Raw genomic sequence first — 20,897 nt, 5'->3', positions numbered from 1 at the left:
AAACATAATATTTACGCTGGACAACCTTAGAGTATTGTTTAAAACACAATATGCAAATTACAGTACTTACCGGGCATGGTCATTTTGAAACTGATTTCATTGAATGCTAGTTAAATATCGAAAAATAATGTTTTATAGGAAAATCCTTTAAAAGGACTGTTTATGTCACTACAATTTACGAGTAAAGATGAGTTATTTTCATAAGCAGTTATGTGTCTATTAAACGCGCCTTTTTTTTTTTAAATTGATGCCGATTTCATCAATTCGTTCAATTTTATACACATAGAGCTACTGCTTGTCATTTCAAGTGTCACAGATGATTTGAGTTGCCTTTATCAGTTTTTATCACCAAATGATTAAATATAGGTATAATAACTTAGCTTTTACAAACATCAAAATATGCGGTAACTTATCACTTACTGTCCCATTCCCTAGATACAAATAGAAAATGTCCCTGACAGAATGCATGTATTATATATAACAATGTATGATGATCAAGTCATTGAAAAAGTTCATTTTTCGCAAACGTACATTGCTGGAAAATAACACTTTGCAGACTTCCATGCAAAGTCGAAAGTTCCCGTAAACGATCCACAATTTCCTTTGGAAGGCTCATTCTGCCCCCAGTTAGTGTAATCTTTATCCAGTTCTGTTTGTGTAGACATCCATTACCACTTCCCTTCAAGGTGCACCATTCCAAGTCACCAGCTCTCTAAATTTTCAAAACATACACGTATATTCAAAGCAGTACCACCACAAAATCAGTCGGCGACATGTGTTTTATGCAAATAAGCATCTGTCACTTAAATATGTGCGTGAAATTAGCCAGAGCAGCCAGAGTAGCCAGAGTTTAACCAGAGTAGCCAGAGAAGTCAGAACTCTGGTTACTCTGGCTAGCCAGAGTAGCCAGAGTTCAGCCAGAGAATCATAACTCTGGTTACTCTGGCTGGCCAGATTAGCCAGAGTTCAGCCAGAGTAGCCAGAGTTCAGCCAGAGAAGTCATAACTCTGGTTACTCTGGCTGGCCAGGGTAGCCAGAGTTCAGTCAGAGTGGAGTGGCCAGCCAGAGTTCAGCCAGAGTAGCCAGAGTTCAGCAAGAGTAGCCAGAGTTCATCTAGTATCCAGAACTCTGGTTACTCTGGCTTGCCAGAGCAGCCAGAATTCAACCAGAGTAGGCAGAGTTTCTAGATTTTTAACATGTTCTGGCTACTCTGGTCAGCCAAAGTAGCAACAGTAGCCCGAGACACCAGGATATCATTTGCTCTGGTAACAGAGTAGCCAGAGTTCAGCCAGAGTAGCCAGAGTTTCTAGGATTTTAACATGTTCTGGCTACTCTGGTCAGCCAGAGTAGACAGAGTAGCCAGGTCCCGTGTTCGCAAAATATTTTCAGTCTTAGCTGAGTTTGATTATGAAACTTAATACTAGTATGTCATTTCTATGTAAATAGCATATTTAAAACTGAATTTCAAGTTAATAACTATTTTCAAGTGGTTAATTAAAGTAGCTCTGGTTACTCTGGCTGGCCAGAGTAGCCAGAGTTTCTAGGGTTTTAACATGTTCTGGCTATTCTGGTCAGCCAGAGTAGCCAGAGTAACCAGGTCCCGTGTTCGCAAAACATTTACAGTCTTAGCAGAATTCGATCTTGAAACTTAATATGTTATTTCTTTCTAAATAGCATGTTTAAGGTATTAGATCACTAATAGAGAACCTCCTTTTTGAAGAGTATTCAATTCCTGCCATAAACCTACTTTGACACCAATTCTTAGGGGGGCGTAGGTTCAAGCCCTACTGGGACCAAATTTTTTCCCCTTATTTCCCTATTTTTGTAGTAAGTTTTTACTTCTTTCAAGACTTTATTGTGAATATTATTGTTTTCTTGTACAAAAATGGAAACAGATGAATCTTATAAGCGATTTCTTGGTGTTCAAAGTGAATTTACTACTTAAACGGAAGTGGTAGTGTTACACATCTTTCAAAAATATTGAGTTACACACGGTGAAAGTTCTCTATTTTGCTTTCACTCTTAGATTATATATTGTGGAAGAAATTTAGGTAGGTTTTACGTCTGCCCTAAGGTTATTTTTAAATGGAGTAAGCAAAATTCAAAATAAAAAACACAGCATTCGACCTTATTTTTTCAATGTTGAAGTATGAATTCTGTCTCAAATCCGTTTACTTGAGGCACCATAGAAAAAAATGATATTGACATTTTTATTTTGTGTTTTATAATTGTTTACCAATAGTTTGATGTTTCTTTTATTAAAATTAATGGTAAAATGAGTTCTTTGCAAACATTTTGGATAGTGGCTATCACATTGAAATTTGTCTGTACTTAAGCTTAAGGAGATACCATAAGTTATACAAAATTTATAAAAAACGACATGGTAAAAGTTGTTTAAAAATTGCAAAATAGTGCAAAACACGATTACCTTTCAGAATATACCAAGCAAAGGCCATTTTGTAAACATTACTATTAGTGCTCTAATACCTTAAAACTGAATTTCAAGTTAATAACTTTTTTCAATTGGCTATGTATAGTAGCCAGAGTAGGCAGAGTTCAGCCAGAGTAGCCAGAACTCTGGTTACTCTGGCTGGCTTGTGTAGGCAGAGATCAGCCAGAGTAACAAGACTTTATTAGGATTTTAACATGTTCTGGCTACTCATACCAAAGCAGCGTAACATCAATGCTTGAAACTTAAATGGCCGACACTAGAACATAGAAGAATACATGCATGCCGAATAATGTTGTACAAATAACCATAAATCAAATCAGTCAGTTTCAGTTTTAATATTGCATATGCCATGTTTTTGTGATTTTCCTACATATCTGCGATATGTCACATGTTTAGTTGTTAAGCGCCCTTGAACGTATATTTTATATTAAATGGGCACTCAGCAAATCTGGATTAATAATAATAATAATAATAATAATAATAATAATGATGATGATGATGAAGATGATGATAATAATAATATAATAATGATAATAATCTTATATACTAAGTTTTTCTGCAATGGATGCAATATGGTCTTACAGTATTCTAATTGCGGGCGAACGTATGTTTTTAGGCAGTTTCTTTAATATTATTGTTATTACATTGTACATATTTTTTATAAATCTGAGAGTGTTACTAGCTTTTGAAGATGTAATTTCAATATGTGTTTCCAAGTTAAGACATAACTAATAGTAATCCCAAGATATTAAGCATTTTCTGTAGTTTTTAGTTCTTGATTAAGTAATTTATATGGAAAGATGATATTTTTTCTCTCTCTTTTTTTTTGAGATTCATATTACTTCGCATTTATCAGGATTGAATTACAAAAACCAATTACGTTCCCATTCTTCTAATGTTGTCAAATCATCTTGAACTTTGTAAGAGTCTATTAACGAGTCTATGTTAAGGAATATGATAGTATCATCAGCAAATAAGTGTATTCTACCTTTAACAGAGTCAGGAAGGTCATTGATAAAACAATGGAAGAGACAAGGACCCAACACTGAACCTTGAGGAACCCCCTGATAGAACTGGTAAAAGAGTGTGAGCCTTCAGCTACTACAGATTAAGAACGGTTACTAAGGAAAGATTGAATCCGGGATAGAGAGATTCTGTAGACACAAATTTTGACGATTTTATAGAGAAGGAGTTGGTGATCGATCTTGTCGAAAGCTTTCGAGAAATCCATTACAGTGAGACATGTTTGTTTCCAGATTGGAGATTGTCAGATGTTTCTTGTGTAAAGGATAATAGTTGAGCCTCACAGCTATGTTTGGAACGAAAGCTATATTAGAAAGGTTTGAGAAGATTGTTGACTATTTTGATTTTTTTGTGTTTTATGTATCAAGTGATTCATAAAACGGACTTCTGCTAGAGTAGCCAGAGTTTCTAGGGCTTTAACATGTTGCGAAATGACCCTTTTTGTACCCTCGGTTTTTTTAGTGTTTCATGTATCAAGTGATTCATCAAACGGACTTCAAAGAATTGTCTTACTTATCAGTTAGCTGTCCTATAACTGTTTAATCCAAACACAGTCAATATCGTTTCATACTGAGGAATACCGAGTTAATACAACATGGAATGTTGATGGTCTGATGGCATAAGGTGACCACAATCAATTTTGAATGACATTTTGCGTTTTGATTGGCATGTCATAGGTACCTACCTTTTTTCCAAGGGTTTAGATGAAATACCGTTATTAAGCCGCTTTAAGTATATGTGTTCACATGTCAACATTTCGTCAACTTTCCACAACTTTAAAATGCATATTTCAGGAATTGATTGCTGTCAACAAGTATAAAAAAATTTATTCTCCAATTTCTTTATATTATGTCTTCAAGTTAATTTATTTGGTACAAATTCAAGGCAAACACTGAAGTTAAATATATACAAAACCAGAAGCCTTCAAATAAATATTCTTTATTTTTACATTTAAAGTTATATGGAATTCACTGCAATTGTTTATGATATCAGTATTAACAAGAGGACCCATATGGTCCTGAATAAGGTCCTGAATCTCTTACTTGGACCTTGTGGATTATGACAGTCATAGTAAAATTCACAATTTGTAATTGTTAACTTTAGATTCTGATTGGATCCTATTATCTAAGAAGCCTTTGACCCATCTTAGTGTGTTTCCTCTGACTCCGTATTCATGCAATTTTAGAAGAACTTTCTCATGGCTAACCTTGTCAAAAGCCTTACTAAAATATGATAGTATAAGATCAACATTTTTTGTATACTGAAGTGACCAGATCATTTACTAAAATAACTAACTGGGTAACACATGATCTTTTTTCCCTAAATGCGTGCTGTAGGTCATACAGAATACCATGGATGGTGAAGTGCTTAACAATAGATGAGGAAACAATGTGTTCAAGAACTTTGCAAAGGACACATGCTAATTAAATTGGCCTGTAATTTACTGGATTTGACCTATCACCTTTTTTAAAAATGGGGCCAACATATGCGGATTTCCACTGGGATGGAAGTGATCCTTCCTCCAGGGATTTCTGTAATATGACCTCAAGGATGGGGGATAGATCTACAGAGAGTGTTTTAAGAATTATAGGCTTGATTTTGTCAGGACCGTTGGCCTCATGGGGGTTCAGGTTGCTCAGAAGTTTCTCAATACAATTTGCGCCTATCCTAAAATTTGGCATAGTAGGGACTGATTCACTCATATGCGCGATTACGGGAGAAATACAAAGCCAGAGTTGGGCACCATAGTTCTCTGTTCAAAGAAAATTCCAGATATAAGTGTGACACCAACTCCGACACACACGGATGCCATACTAAAGGATTTCACGTGACTGGGTCCGTACACGTGCTTTTTGGCCAAGACAGCTCTTTAAAAACCACGTAACACGCCACTTTGCGAAAAAAATGCATTTACTGGTTTTACACCCATAACCGTTTCGAGTACCTGTGTTTTTTACTTTCGATTTGGTGCCATTTTTTTTCAACAGAAGGAATATGAGACAATACACTTGGGATAAAATATGCCATGAATAAGATCCAGAATGGGTCAATTCAAAACAAAAGACCATGACGGCCATGTCGCACTGCACTAAATCACAGTCCAGTGTGGTATGGCATACAGCCGTATAAATACTGAAGATCCAAGACGGATCGGTGTCGCTTCGTCGTATCTACCCTTCGTGGGAGGCAGAATTTAGCGCTGGGGTGCAGCAAAGTCCCTTTGGAAACCTTGTGGTAGTGTGGTATGTTTGTCTGTATTTTCTCTGGCTGTTCTGGCCAGCCAGAGTAACCAGAACCCGTGTGCATTTTAGTTATTCTTGGTTACTCTGGCCAGCCAGAGTAACCAGACTATGTGAAATTTATGAAACAGGCTGTCCTGGTCAGCCACAGTAACCAGTGTTCTAATTACTCTGGCTACTCTGGCAACAAGTTTTACTGTATTTTCTTTGGCTATTTTTGATTAGCAGGGTAGCTAGTACCAATGGCCATCTCGGAAATTCTGGCTGTTCTGGCTAGCCAGAGTAGCCAGAGCAAAAGAAATCATGGTCACTCTGACTACTCTGGCTGACCAGAGTAGCTAGAACATATTAAAGTCCTAGAACGTCTGGCTATTCTGGCTGCTGTCTGAAAAATAAGACAATTCTTTGAAGTCCGTTTCATGAATCACTTGATACATATAAAACACTAAAAAATCAAACCTGAGAGTACCAAAAGGGTCATTTTGCAATAGGTATTACAGTATTTTCTCTGGCTATTCTGGCTAGCCAGGGTAGCTAGAACCAATGGACATCTCGGAAATTCTGGCTGTTTTGGCTAGCCAAAGTAGCTAGAGCAATTGAAATCCTGGTTACTCGGCTACTCTGACTGAACTCTTGCTATTCTGGCCAGCCAGAGTAACCAGAATTCTGGCTACTCTGGCTAAACTTTGGCTGAACTCTGGCTACTATGGCCAGCCATAGTGACCATAGTTCTGGCTACTCTGGCTACTCTAAACGGCCACTTGAAAATAATTATTAACTTGAAATTCAGTTTTAAACATGCTATTTAGATAGAAATGACATATGAGTCGCGCCATGGGAAAACCAACATAGTGGGCTTGAGACCAGAATAGATCCAGACCAGCCTGCGCCGCGCAGGCTGGTCAGGATCCATGCAGTTCGCTAACAGTTTCTCCAAGTCCAATACGCTTTAAAAGCGAACAGCATGGATCCTGACAAGACTGCGAGTCGCAAAGCCACTATGTTTGTTTTTTTCATGTCAAGGCTCAATTATTAGATTTCATAATCAAATTCAGCTAAGACTGAAAAACTTTTGTGAACATGAGACCTAGTTACTCTGGCTACTCTGGCTGACCAGAGTAGCAAAAACATGTTAAAATCCTAGAAACTCTGGCTACTCTGGCCAGCTAAAGTAACCAGAGCAAATGAAATCTTGGTGACTCGGGCTACTCCGGATACTCTGGTTGACCAGAGTAGTCAGAACACGTTAAAATCCTAGAAACTTTTGCTACTGTGAATGAACTCTTGCTACTCTGGCCAACCAGAGTTCTGACTACTCTGGCTACTCTAAATAGCCACTTGAAATTAGTAATTAACTTGAAATTCAGTTTAAACATGCTATTTAGATAGAAATGACATATTAAGTTTCATAATCAAACTCAGCTAAGACGGAAAATGTTTTGTGAACCAGGTTACTCTAGCTACTCTTAAAATCCTAGAAACTCTGGCTACTCTGGCCAGCCAGACTAACCAGAACAAATACAATCCAGGTGACACGGGCTATTCTGGATACTATGGCTGACCAGAGTAGCCAGAACATTTTAATATCCTAGAAACTCTGGCTTTTCTTACTGAACTCTGGCTACTCTGGCCAGTCAGAGTAAACAGAGTTCTGGCTACTCTGGCTGAACTCTGGCCAGCCAGAGTAACCAGAGTTCTGGCTACTCTGGCAGAACTTTGGCTACTCTGGCCAGCCAGAGTAACCAGAGTTATGACTTCTCTGGCTAAACTCTGGCTACTCTGGCCAGCCAGAGTAACCAGAGTTATGACTTCTCTGGCTAAACTCTGGCTACTCTGGCCAGCCAGAGTAACCAGAGTTATGACTTCTCTGGTTGAATTCTGGCTACTCTGGCGAGCCAGAGTAACCAGAGTTCTGACTTCTCTGGCTACTCTGGCTAAACTCTGGCTGAACTCTGGCTACTCTGGCTAAACTCTGGCTGAACTCTGGCTACTCTGGCTGCTCTAGCTAATTTCACGCACATCACCTAAATAGCTTATATTTCTTATGTCAAGCATATTGTTCAAACATTTTGTTCCCTTCTAGTTCATTTATCAGAATCAAAATGCGAGAGACAATTTTGATAAGTTCTTAGAATTTTCACGAGTGGGAGTAAAATGTGCAATATCTCTCATACCCGCTTGAACCGATATTAACGGAGCACACTGAATAATTTCAATGGTCTAAACAGATCATAAGATATTACAACACTGACTTCAAGAAGGCCGCCACCCAGCACTGGTCTGTTTCTGAGATAGGATAAGACTCACCCCCGGGACATTTATGGATGTCACAATACTGCCATCTTATATCTGGATCAATAGTATAGCACCATGGCAACCCTTCCTTATCCGGATCACGGCAATAGTTAGCAGCATCAGCAAGCGTCGTTTCCGGGAACGTTTCTATATTATTTCGACTGTGGCTATGTTTTTCAAGCCTTGATATTCATTTGACGTAATTGGGAAACATTCTGAAATAATCATATAAAGTAACCTGAAGAAAATTTGAATAAAAACATTATATCCTTTTTAAAAATTACTATGTATGTAGGGTGTCATGCTAGGAGCATATTCGCGGAAAGGTTTTTTAAATTAAACTGCCAAAGTGCCACATCTTCTTTTCAGAAAAAAAAACCCCATCGATTACGGAATGTAAGTTGCTATTGAGGCAAGTCTGTGGTAACTTGAATGTTCATTAAGTATGCTATATTCATAATTCAGCATGATACAATGGAGCACCACGATGGTTGTTGAAATTTGCTCACTACACTATCGTTGAAATGACGTATCGTGCTGCTTTGGTATAGACCGTACTGTACTATTATTAATGACAGATTTCTGACGCACTGATTACTTTCTTTGTATTTTACATAATACACTATTGTTAAATAAATCGTAGTTACTTTAATTTTACTTTTATTTATAATGACAAAGAAAGTAAACAGCCAAGATAACACATCAGAACAACAAGTAATCAATAAGTAAAACAATTAAACAACACGAAATTATAGGTAAACCCGATGGACTCTCTCGATGATGATTACTTCCATCGACAAGGCACATACGTAGTCTTAGAGGACGTCTTAAAAGAAGTTTCTTAGAACTCCAATAAGTAGTGGTTGAGAAAAAGCACGCACATAATATGCATATTAACTCTTAGAAGTACAGCTGATGAATTTTAGCTGAATATCAACCACGGATTGCTGAGGAATACTCCGGACAGTTTTCAAACGTTATATAATCGAAGGGCAATAACTCAGGGAAAAATATTCTACCAGAACATGAAGATTATAGGCACTTTTCCTATAGAGAGTGAAGATACTTATGAATTTTCGCTGAATTCAAGCCAGTGGTTGCTGAAAAATAATTCGGACAAGGATGGCGCTATAGTTTACTTAGCTGCCTATGAATTGTCGCTGAATATCAACCATGGATTACTGAGGAATACTCCGGACAGTTTACAAAGGGTGAATAATCAAAGGGCAAAACCTCAGTGAAAAATATTGTAACAGAACATAAAGATTATATGTACTTTTCCTATTGAGTGTAAAGCTACTTTCGCTGAATTTAAGCCAGTGGATGCTGAGAAATAATTCAGACAAAGATGTCGCTATAGTTTACTTATATTTAGCCATCAAGGGCACAAACTCGGTGAAAAACCTGAATGTAATATACGCATCTCTTCATATGAAGTTTCTCTGAATTCCAGAGAGTGGTTGCTGAGGAATACTCCGGACAAGAAATGGTGTCATAGTTTACATACTAGTACGAGGGCTGTTCCAAAAATAATGTCATTTGTGTTTTATTTCGCGGAAATCGTGTCATGTGTACACAAAACCACCTCGTGTCGATAGAATGATCACTGAATCGTAACATATGTAAATATTTCGCTCACACGTTCACTGACCTTAGTACAGTGTATATTGCTTTATAGCGTATTCATTACACTTTACACAAAATGACTGGGAAAAGAGCTGAAAATTTGCTTGAAATTAGGGCCTACATAAAAGGTAGGTCGCTACTCGGCATGAAGCTTGTAGATATTCACCGTGAGGTGTGCTACATTTATGGGGAGGGTCAAATGTCTCACAGGACTATTTGTAGGTGGGTAGCTAAATTTAGGACCGGACAGCAGCAACTCAAAGATGCTGCTCGCACAGATCGTCCTGCAACAACTACGTCGAAAGGTAACATCGAAAAAATCCTCAATTTGCTAAAAAAGGATGCCCGATTCACCGTAAGGCAATTGGCCCGACTGACAAACTTGTCGTTCGCACGAGTTCATGAAATTTTGAAGAAACACCTAAAACTTAGAAAAATAAATGCAAGATGGATACCCCATTTGTTAACAGATGAACAAAAGAGGACTCGTGTAACAATGGCAAAAAAACTTCTGAACATGTACCTAAAAAAACAGCAAAAAGGTTTTTGATAATATAGTTACTGGTAATGAAACCTGGGTTTATTATTTTGAACCAAAGCGGAAGTATTTCAACCGAATTTGGGTCACCAAAAATGCGAGACGCCCAAGTATTGCCAAACGAATACGAACGGTGAAGAATGTTTTGTATGTATTTTTTTCACTCATAAGGGTCCAATCATTCAAATTCCGGTACCAAAAGGCAGTACGGTCATAGGAAAATTCTATAAAAAAAGTTGTTCTAAGAAAATTGAAGAACTACTACAAAAGTCGCCGCCCCAAAACAGGACTTAAGTACCTCCGACTTTTGCATGATAATGCACCCGCTCACAAGGCACGCATTGTGACCGAGTTTTTGGAGTCAGAGAAGGTTACCGTCCTTCCACACCCTCCGTTTTCGCCAGACCTGACCCCCTGCGACTATTTTCTGTTTCCTTAACTTAAATATCATCTGTCTGGAAAGAGATACAAATCGAGAAATGCTCTGGATCTGCTGTTTATCAGTATCTGATGGGTGTTCCCATAGAAGAGTATGAACAATGCTTCCAAAAGAGGATTGACCGGCTCAAAAGGTGTATTCAGGCTGACGGAGAGTATTTTGAAGTGCAGAGCAAGTTTAAATGATCAGAACATTTGCAGTATATGAGAACCGATACAAGTGACATTACTTTTGGAACACCCCTCGTATGTTGAATAATCAAAAGATAATTAATCATCGGACCTGAACACGAAGGTAATATGGGTATATTCTATTGAGAATGAAGCTCGCTAAATTCCATTCAATGATTGCTGAAAAATACTCTAGATAAGGATCGTGCTATAGTTAACTTATGTCAAATTATTAAGGGGCAATAACTCAGTGAAAATTTTTTCGACATGAAGAAAATATGCGTATCTGTTCTTGGAAGTGAAGCTCCCTATGAAATTTCGCTGAATTCCATCCAGTGGTTGCTGAGGAATACTCGGGACAATAAGTGGTGCTAAAGTGCATTAATATCTAAAAATCACAGGGCAATAACTCAAAGAGCAACAGACCGGAACATGAGGATTATATGCGCATCTCCTCTTTGGAGAGAAGCTTCCTGTTATGTTTTGCCTAATTCTGGCAAGCAATTGCTGAGAAATGCTCCGGATCAAAATTGCGGAACGGACGGACTGACGAGGTGGGGACATACATGTTCTCCCTTTCGGGGAGCATAAAAATAGTCTGTAGCCGGATGAAATGGCTTAAAGAAAGCATACATCTAGTGGTCGTATGTTATACTACTTTGTACTTACACATATCATATTTTCAAGTATAAATCTTACTTACACAGTACTTTTTACAACAAACCTAAGCACATAACGCAAGTTCTTGACTACCACGTACGTTCTACATTCTTAATCTTGTGTTTTCATCATTTTTGCTGTAAACTGATAAAATGAAACACCATCATTTACCTCTAATATCGACTTGTCTTGCAACAGTTTTTAGAAACTGGTTTTCTGCAGCAGTGTTTATCTCGACAAGATAACCACCTAATTTTTGACAACGTCCCTGAAACAAACATATCCTTGTAGTTAAATTAATTAATCTAACATCCTTTAGATTTATGTAGAAATCAAATAAGGTCCATTTTCGTCATGTTGATATAGGCGTTGTTTAGAAACTACTAAACGACTAATTAGAAAACAAACTTTTTCCTTTTTATAGCCTTACTTTTCTCTTCTAACACTGTATAATTTTTCACCTAATTTCATTTGATATACCTAGAATTTTTCTGTTTTAAATTCTGTCATTAATCAAAGAAATACATCCATTTGGATTAAACTTTCCGTGTTTTACAATAAAAGCATGACGTCCGTTGTAGAACCACAGCAAATGATAATGTCATTGATAGTTGTATTCATAACCTGTATTCATATGACATCTTTTACCTATAAAAGTTAGTTTTCATTGTTCTTGATGACTGAAGGTATGTGATAAAAAGATCATGTCATGAATGTGCTGTTCTAACAGGTTGTAACGCTCTCTAAGGTTGTGTAAAAACGCAATCCCATACTTCGTAGAATGATCCTGGTCCAGGCACTGGAAATTTCTCCCACCTAACGAAGAGGCCAGTACTAGTTCTTCTTAGAAAAGACTGCTTCGTGTGTTTCGGTGCTATGCACCGGGTAGGTTAAAGAACCAGACTTCTGTTCACAAAAAGCTAGGTTAAGTTAGCCGGTCAGGCCCTTAGTGGCTGCCTTTGTGCTATGTAAAGCGCCATTTAACGTGTTTATCAAGAAATAATAAAATAATATACTTTCTACTTTACAAAATCAACTTGACCAATTACAATAGCACAGGCATATCAAATTTCTTTTTATTCCATTTAAATGTTATTTGTAAATTTTATTTATAAAACATATCCTGTGACTTTGTTTACTGTTCTATGAAAGGGGTTTCACTGTCAAAGTGATTTAGGTAGATAACTTCGAATCACTTTCCTCTCACTGACGATTGTTTGAAACTTCCCTTTGGGCGTAGAATTCACGGGAAGAGCCAACTCTACTGGATTACGGAAGGTCGATGGTTCTACCCAAGTGACTATCTATGCCGGACACAGTACCCGGATAGACATTTGGGGTATTCTTCCATTATCCACCATTGTGCGTACATTGTGTCAATGTGTAAGAGAGACAGTTTACTTATACTTGAGCAGAATACAAATTCAATGATCTTAACTTCACAGTGACCAATGTTCGTTTGGAGATTTCTAACAATCGTTCAAGGTTATTTGTAGTTAAATTCCCATTTATCTTGCATTTCTTACGGTCAAGAAACGTCTTGAACAGATCAGATATATTTCATATATTGTTATTAATTTTCTGATAACAATTTTCATTACAACAAAATGGCTGCCACATCGCTGGCATATAAGAATCAAGTCGGATTATTATTCCAGCAGCTACAAATATATTTTTCCGCGAGTAAATTTGGTGTTTTATTGCTTTTTATGTACAATAATATAAATTTCGAATGATAAAATAACCATAATAGGCGGAAGTAGAAGAAGAATAGCTCTGTTACTCTGTAGAAGATAATGCGAAGATTTGGCTCATAAGTTCATAAGCTGAATCCTAGTAAAGCAAAGAATTTAACCTGTTTTCGAATCAGCAGTTTGTTGAGGGATCATTTAATCTACATTTAAAATAGAGGATTTGTTGTTTGTGCCGTTTGGCGGCCCGTACTTCCAATCAGGGCCGTTATATATTTCTCTTTTAGGGCAAAGCCATTATTTTAACTGGGGACCATACGCCGCTTTTCATGGAATTGCTGTCTGTGCATCAATAAAGGGTTCATGTGCACCGCCATAAGAATACCTCTGTGGGTGCCTTTTGATTATATTCTGGTACTAATAACATATGTTGAGTTTTGCTCAACCCGGTGCTAGAGAACGTGGACGGTAGCTTGCATTTCCACTACCATTCATGAACAGCCTCAGTAGCATTTTCGTTTATGTCGTGTTGGGCGACCGATTATTTTCCATTTTTTTGTATTTTTTAACAGCAAATAGGATGAATGCGAATGTTTCTAGACATTTCTGGAATAATGAAATCTGATGGTTTTCATAAAGTTTTTAGTGTTTTTAATAGACCTATGTAAATGAGCTTTGTCAAAATGCAGTTCAGTTTGCATTTATAGGATGGTCTTTATCAACTATAAACAAAACATGGTGCCATAAACCATGCAGGTTATAATTGCTGATTCTTGTCTGCACAGGAAGTAGCCTTGTTAGTTTACAAAATCTGTAAATTATACTATTAGGCACCTGTTTGTACGTATTTGGCTTGTATTATTTTGTGATCACTTACCATTGAATTGTCCAGTTATGACTTATTAGCAAATAGTGAAGTGGAGTAGCTGCCAAGATAAGGATTTCGTAAACAGCATAAATAGTGTCCAAATTCAGAAAATGCGGAATTTAACTTTAGTCGGTAAGGTAAAATCGTAAGACCGGATACGGCATATAGGCTGACGAGGAAATTTATTTCTGGCGAGATAATATCATTAGCCATTTGTGCTATGTCCGGGAATTTTAGCATTCATTCCTCGGTAGTTTCTAGTTTTCAACATGTTCAATGTCTGTTTATATCCCATGAGTCAAGCCACATCTTCTGGAAACATGATTGGTTTCTTTGTCGAAAATTCGAATATTTGTCCATTCCGCAGGTTGTTTCGTCGGTTTTTTTTTGTTTTACGTTATCTACGTACTTTGCGTACATGGCCATCATTTACGCATCAATAGATACGCTGCTTTCGGGTTTTGTCACCATATTGTCACATTTTCTTGTACAGTAATACCTTTTATATCAATAGTTTACAAGCATCATCACAAGTAACGAAGCTTCCCCGACGCCCTTTGCACAATGTCTTATACATTCTCTTGGAACATGCCCTTCGCTTAAAATTGAGCTGATGAACATTGCATGCTTTCCTGTTAATTTACCCAGAATGTTTCAGAAATAACATGATGAACTGTTCCGAGAAGATCTTGGCTTACATCTGTCTTTGTGTCGGTGGATTGACCGTCCAGATACATTACATGCGGTTGACTAATAATCTCAGATGTTACTGTTTGCGGTTTTAGGTATGTTACCAAGTTTTTTTTTCTTGCCATAATTTTTCATAATTGTATATTTTCTAGCTATCCCTGTTTCAGTCACCTGTTCCATTACAATTTGGTTATTGTTGTGAAAAGTGTGTATATATCTTAAACAGATAAAATACAGTGTTATCAGATTTTAGAAGTTATTAAACATCTACTTAATGCATAAAAGCATCTGTCAATCATGCACTAGATCTAGCTTATTTTACGTTTGATGTAGAGATGGTACCTACCAAGTAAATCTAAGGAAAACAACTCTGAATTGACCAATAAATTGAAGCTAACATAAAACATTGGACAAAAGTGAAAGAAAAATCAGATGGGTCCTTTTTCCAACAACTGATCAGGCAGACAAAATATGACCTACATTTGTTTAAATATGATTGTATTCAATATACAATATGCACACTTTTCTCATGGCTTACACTGACAGTTATTTTATAAGTTGTAGTGAGGCCCTGATAGAAAGTTTAGTAATGCATGAAGATAATGCAAAATAATGCATAAATTCCTTTAAAGAAAATTTACGAAATTAAGAAACGTTATTAAGTTCTGATCTTTTAGTCAATGTTATTTATTGTTCTTAATGGTGATACATTGGTTTACACAAAATTTATATATTAAAATGTAAAATTTCTATATCCAACAATGAGAAATAACAAAAAAAGTTAAACTAGTATCACTTTTGTGTAACAAAGTAGCTAGATTGCGTATATTTGTCACTTAAATGAATCATTTTGAAAGTGTTTCTTATGCTTTAGTCATTTGGAAGAGTTTCTCTTACTGTTCAGGAGTACTTTGCTTCAAATAATGTACACTGTGTAACACAAAAACTAATTGTAGTCAAATATAATTACAATGTTTTAAGGTAGTGGTTGTAATTACAACATTTGAAGGTGACTCATAGATAATGACTCTATGTAATGTATTTTAAGCAATTCAACATTCTCTGGATGGAACTATCACGATCATTGCTTTAATTGAAAAACGAATAAATGCTGAAAAAGTATATGGAGTTTGCTTTATTTGATGATTTTCGATACAGGTCATATACTTAAACAAGCAATAAGGTGTTTTATTTATTGGTTTTAACAAAGTGAGCGAGTAACTTCAAATATCAACATTAATTTTTTACCTCAACTGTTTACAGAACTTGAAAAAAAAAAGAAAAAAAGTTTTTGTTAGGGCCTCCCATTTACAATTATATCTGCAATTATCACCTGAATTGAGTACATTTATGAATGGGAAATATTGATGGTAAAATGTTGTAGGGGTTTGTTTACATTATAAAACCTTTAATAACTTATTTCAGGTAAACTTTTGGTATGGTTTTGGCAAGCTTATGATAAAGAGCATTTCATTCTCTTTCACACAGATTTTTTTCAAGCGTTTTAGACTCTTGGCTAGTCTTGGATTTTGACTTTATTAAAAGACAAAAGGAAGTTCAGTATAGGCTCTTTCAAAGTGTTGAAAGTAGACTAAACTTACATTATACTTTATTGAATTTATTTACCTGTGGAAACGTTTGATAAAGACTATAATGGGGGAAATCCTAAAATCATTGAAAAGCTGTCAATACAAGAGTTGTCCATTTTGCTTCAGATATTTTGAGAAAGTCGTTTTTCAAATATCAAATAATTCTATTTTTACATGGAGAAGAGGAAAAGCATAAATATATTTAAAAAAGTGGTGCACTTAGCTATCATTTCACTCTGAAAAAATATGTAAAGATGAATTTGAATTTTTTAGGTACCATCTCTATTTGATGTACATATATTTGTAAGTGTTCTGTTATTTTGATTGTAGTGAATTATTTAAATCGATTTTAGTAGCTACGGCTTTCCTTTGGCGTTTGGATTAGTAAATCAATACATTAAATTTAATTAGTTCAATTCTACATATTATGTAAACAGGACCTTGTGAGTCAAACAAGTTTGTTTAAATAGTGTTTCTGATGCCATATTACAGGCTGATAATGGGATAAATATTTTTACACAAAGTTGTAAAAGTGCAAGGCTTAGAGGTTAGATATTTCGCATGAAGCACTGACTTGTGGTCTCTAATCCGGTGTGTCGTAGGACTAAAATTCGGCCAGCCATATGAGTTTATAAGAGAAGGCCCTCATGAAATTCATAAAAGAGCTGCTTTCGCACTTTCATACACTATAAATTATATTTATATTGAAAGGTCATACCTCTAGTTATTTATGAACATTAGTTCTTTATTTAAATTTAAATTTACAAACGTCAATTAAAAAGACATTGAACTGACAGTGACCAGTGTTATGTTTCCTGCGAAGAGATGAACACCAAGTGTTAGTCATATTCATATTTTACTTGACACCAATCCCTATATAAAGTTTGTAATATACGACCATCCATCTAGTGAATTAGAACTTTACTCACAAAGATCCCGGATTCATAGCTGATAACAAATGTGCCATTATGCAAAGTGATTGAGAAAGCTATTCTGTGGATGCTTTAAACATGTATAGGCCAATGCAAAATGCCTGCCAGAGCGTCAATTATAAGTGAGTGAAGTATTGTGTACGATCTTTCATCAATGTCAACACTAATCCTTTAATTACATGCAGTCTACCTGGCACAGATTGGTCGTAAAATAAAAAGTGACAGTTTGGTTCTATCAGCAAAACTATTCTGGTAATATATCCATTCAAACATCTTCAATAGGGAAGTAGATGTAATAATTCATGTTAAAAATCACTCTTTATTGAATTTTTGGCCACCTTGCTTTTATCAAAACATGAAAAGTCATCGATACAGCTATGTAACATCCATTATATAATACTTGTTTTGTCTCAATGACGTGACGTCATTTCCTATACACACGACGTCAAACGACGTAACGTCACGTCTCGTACTATTTCACATGTGTCTGTCACTCAATATTTGTGACATATTTAGCATTGCAGCCATGTGGAAATTTTGTACTACCACCTGCAAGTCCCTTTCAGTATGACCTACAAAATGGCGATTGATAGGCCAACCTGCTGTCTGATATCACGTAAATGTTCTCTTATTATTTCTTTCAGACTCCTCTCAGTTTCCCCAATATATACTGTTTTAGTGCATGGTTTGCATAGTAATCTATACACTAGATTGGTATCACTACAACTGGTATGTTTTACTGTCTGGTATGTGTGGCTGTTTGTGGAGTCAGCTACCTCCCCTTTAAATATCAGTAGGCAAGGGCAGGAACACAGTTTTGCCATGTACCAATACATCACCAATTTGTTTTATCTCTTCTGAAGGCTAACAACGGTGGTTCCTGGAAGACAGTTCTCATACGTTCTGAATTATAGAGTACTTTTTGATGTTTTCGCAAGATGTTTCGTATATCTGGTAGCATTTTGGAATAGGTCAGCACCAATGGGACCTTCTTTTCTCCTGGTTCAGTCTTCTTTTTTGTTTGTAATAATTCCTGCCTGTCTAATTAATCGACCCGTTGCAGCTGCTGTTCAAGCTCTTTACTACTGTATCTTCTTTTTCTTAGCTGTTGTTTCAGTTCCCTGTGTTTAATATAGTCAGATTCTATTTCACAAATACTTTTAATTCTTATACCTAGGACATAGGCTAATGCTTTCTTGGTATGCGCCGGATAACATGAAGCTTTCTGTATATACAGCTGTTTGTCTGATGGTGTTTGGTACAGTTCAGTATAGATGTTACCATTCTCTAATCTAACCAGCGTGTCTAAAAATTCCAATTTTTGATAACTCCATCTCAGTTCAACTTTTACGTTCTTGTAAATATTATTTGCAAATTCACTAAGTTGCTTTAGCTTTTTAATGCCACCTGTCCATAGCCCAAATCCATCATCAAAAAATCTTTTGTAGAACCATGGCTGCACCTCGAAATTCATTAGTTGTTCATTCCACGTTCGCATGCAGCTGCATGCAATTTTTTTTCCTAGTCGCGAACCTGTTGCTACTCCGTTAGTTTGTATATAGTGTTTTTGGCCTAAATCAAAATTGTTGTTGTACAGTACAGTTTCTATCATTCGTAGAACACATCTAGCTGGGATTATTGGTTTAGAATGGGCTGTTTAATCTGTGTAATCTTGTCTATAAAATCTGTTGTGTCCCGTAATTAACTTGGTGACTGCGTGACATATCCATTCAATTCATATTCAGCTAATGGATGTTACATAGCTGTATCGATGACTTTTCATGTTTTGATAAAGGCCAGGTGGCCGAAGTTTCAATAAAGAGTGAATTATTCTGGTAAGAGTGATTTTTTTAACATGAATTATTCTGGTAGTAGTTAAAAAGTACATCACGGTTCATCGAATTAACATTTTTACTAAGTAAAACTAGTACCAAAGAATTTTAAAATTTACCTTTAGACAATAGCGCTTGGTCTTTAAGTTCACAAATTGGTTCAAGTTTTACATTTGTACAACTGATGTCAACCCATTTGTAATCAAAACCATTGTCAAATGCCACACAGTCTTCTTCCATGCCAAGGTTCGTTTGGTGCCCAGTCTGTAAAATCAAATTCACCTTTTTATACTTTCAAGTGCAAAGTTAAAAGGTTAAAATGATCAAAACATATACAGAATGCGTTCTTTTCATCATTAATTATTTTATCGTTTAACATAACATGCTTTTTCTTGTTTTTCTCTTATTTGTAACTGTATTACTGAAGTAATGTATCAACAAAAGCGATTAATATTCCCAGACGCCTCCTTGATACAAAAAAAACGTTACATTTTGTGAAAATGATATTTGACTTTCAAGTGTGACGATGACCTTTTATTTTGTGACCTTGGATGCATACTCTGTATGTGGTTTCATGTGATTAACAACTGATGCTTATTATAAGAAAATTCTTTAAAAGATAAAGAGCGGACACAAATATATGCAATTCGATCTTTGATCGTTTGCCTCTAGGTGCGATCTTGACCTTGGGCCTAGTGACCCGGGTTGAGCACTCTCGTTTGAATGAAGTTAAGAACGAACTGGTGCTACCTTTAAGAATTTATTCTGGCGGTTAAGAAGATATGGAGTGGAAAATATTAAATTTTATTTTATCTTTGACCTCGCGGTGTAAAACTGACCATAGACTTAGTTACTCGGGTCATGTGCCCAGCACTTCTGTACGATGAGGTAAATATTTAATTCTAGTTTTATGCAAATCTTCCAAGTGGTTTAGACAATATGGAGCACAAACGAAATAAAGTCATTTAATTTTGACCTCCAATTGTGACATTGACCTAAGACTTAGTTACCATTGTCATGTGCCCCGCACTTCTTCTGGAAGAGGTAAGTATTTGATGCTAGCTATATGCAGAAAAAGGTCGAAACTACGATGGTAAAAGTCGCAACAAAATCATGATGATGAAAAGTCAAAACAACGAAAGAACGATGGTTAAAAGGTGAAATTGCATTGTTAAAAAGTGGAAATAATTTTCTACTTTTAACAATAATTGCTTCGTTGTTTCGACTTTTTACCACAGTATTTTCGACATCAACCATCGTAATTTCGAATTTTCACCAGCGTTGTTTCAATAACCTTATTTCGTAATTTTGTTCTTTCGACTTTCTTTTATTTAATAAAATGCTATGATGACCTCAGCGTGACATCGTAATTAATTCTTAGCTCGCATTTTGATGTTTTCTGAGAAAACATGATTTTTTACATTAAATGAGAAATAAAACATATGTTGACGGCAATCAAATAAATAGAAAAAACAATTTATACACTCAATTCAAACGTATTTAAGTAAGTTCAAGTATTAAGTGTTGTTGAACTTACTTAAATACGTTTGAATATTAAGTATTAAGTGTTGTTATATTTTCTGAACCTTTGGGATCATACAATCCATCCAATAGATGTGTAATAAAGTTCCACTTAAGCTGGTGCTAGGGGCCATGAGAGGTACTGCACATTTCATTACTTCTCATTAACAGACTCAATCTAACCGAGTCTGCTTGTATTCTTTTTTGTTGTTGTTGTTGCATTCTATGCTTCCTAGGGATTTTTTAACAGATTTTATAATTCCCTAGGTTTAGTCAGTAATAAAGGTGCATATCCAGGTACAGAGAGGCACCTGGTTTAGTGGTCTTGTTT

The sequence above is a fragment of the Mercenaria mercenaria genome, chromosome 13, assembly GCF_021730395.1.
Source record: "Mercenaria mercenaria strain notata chromosome 13, MADL_Memer_1, whole genome shotgun sequence".
Lineage (NCBI taxonomy): Eukaryota > Metazoa > Mollusca > Bivalvia > Venerida > Veneridae > Mercenaria > Mercenaria mercenaria.
Note: the sequence above shows the minus strand (reverse complement) of the source record.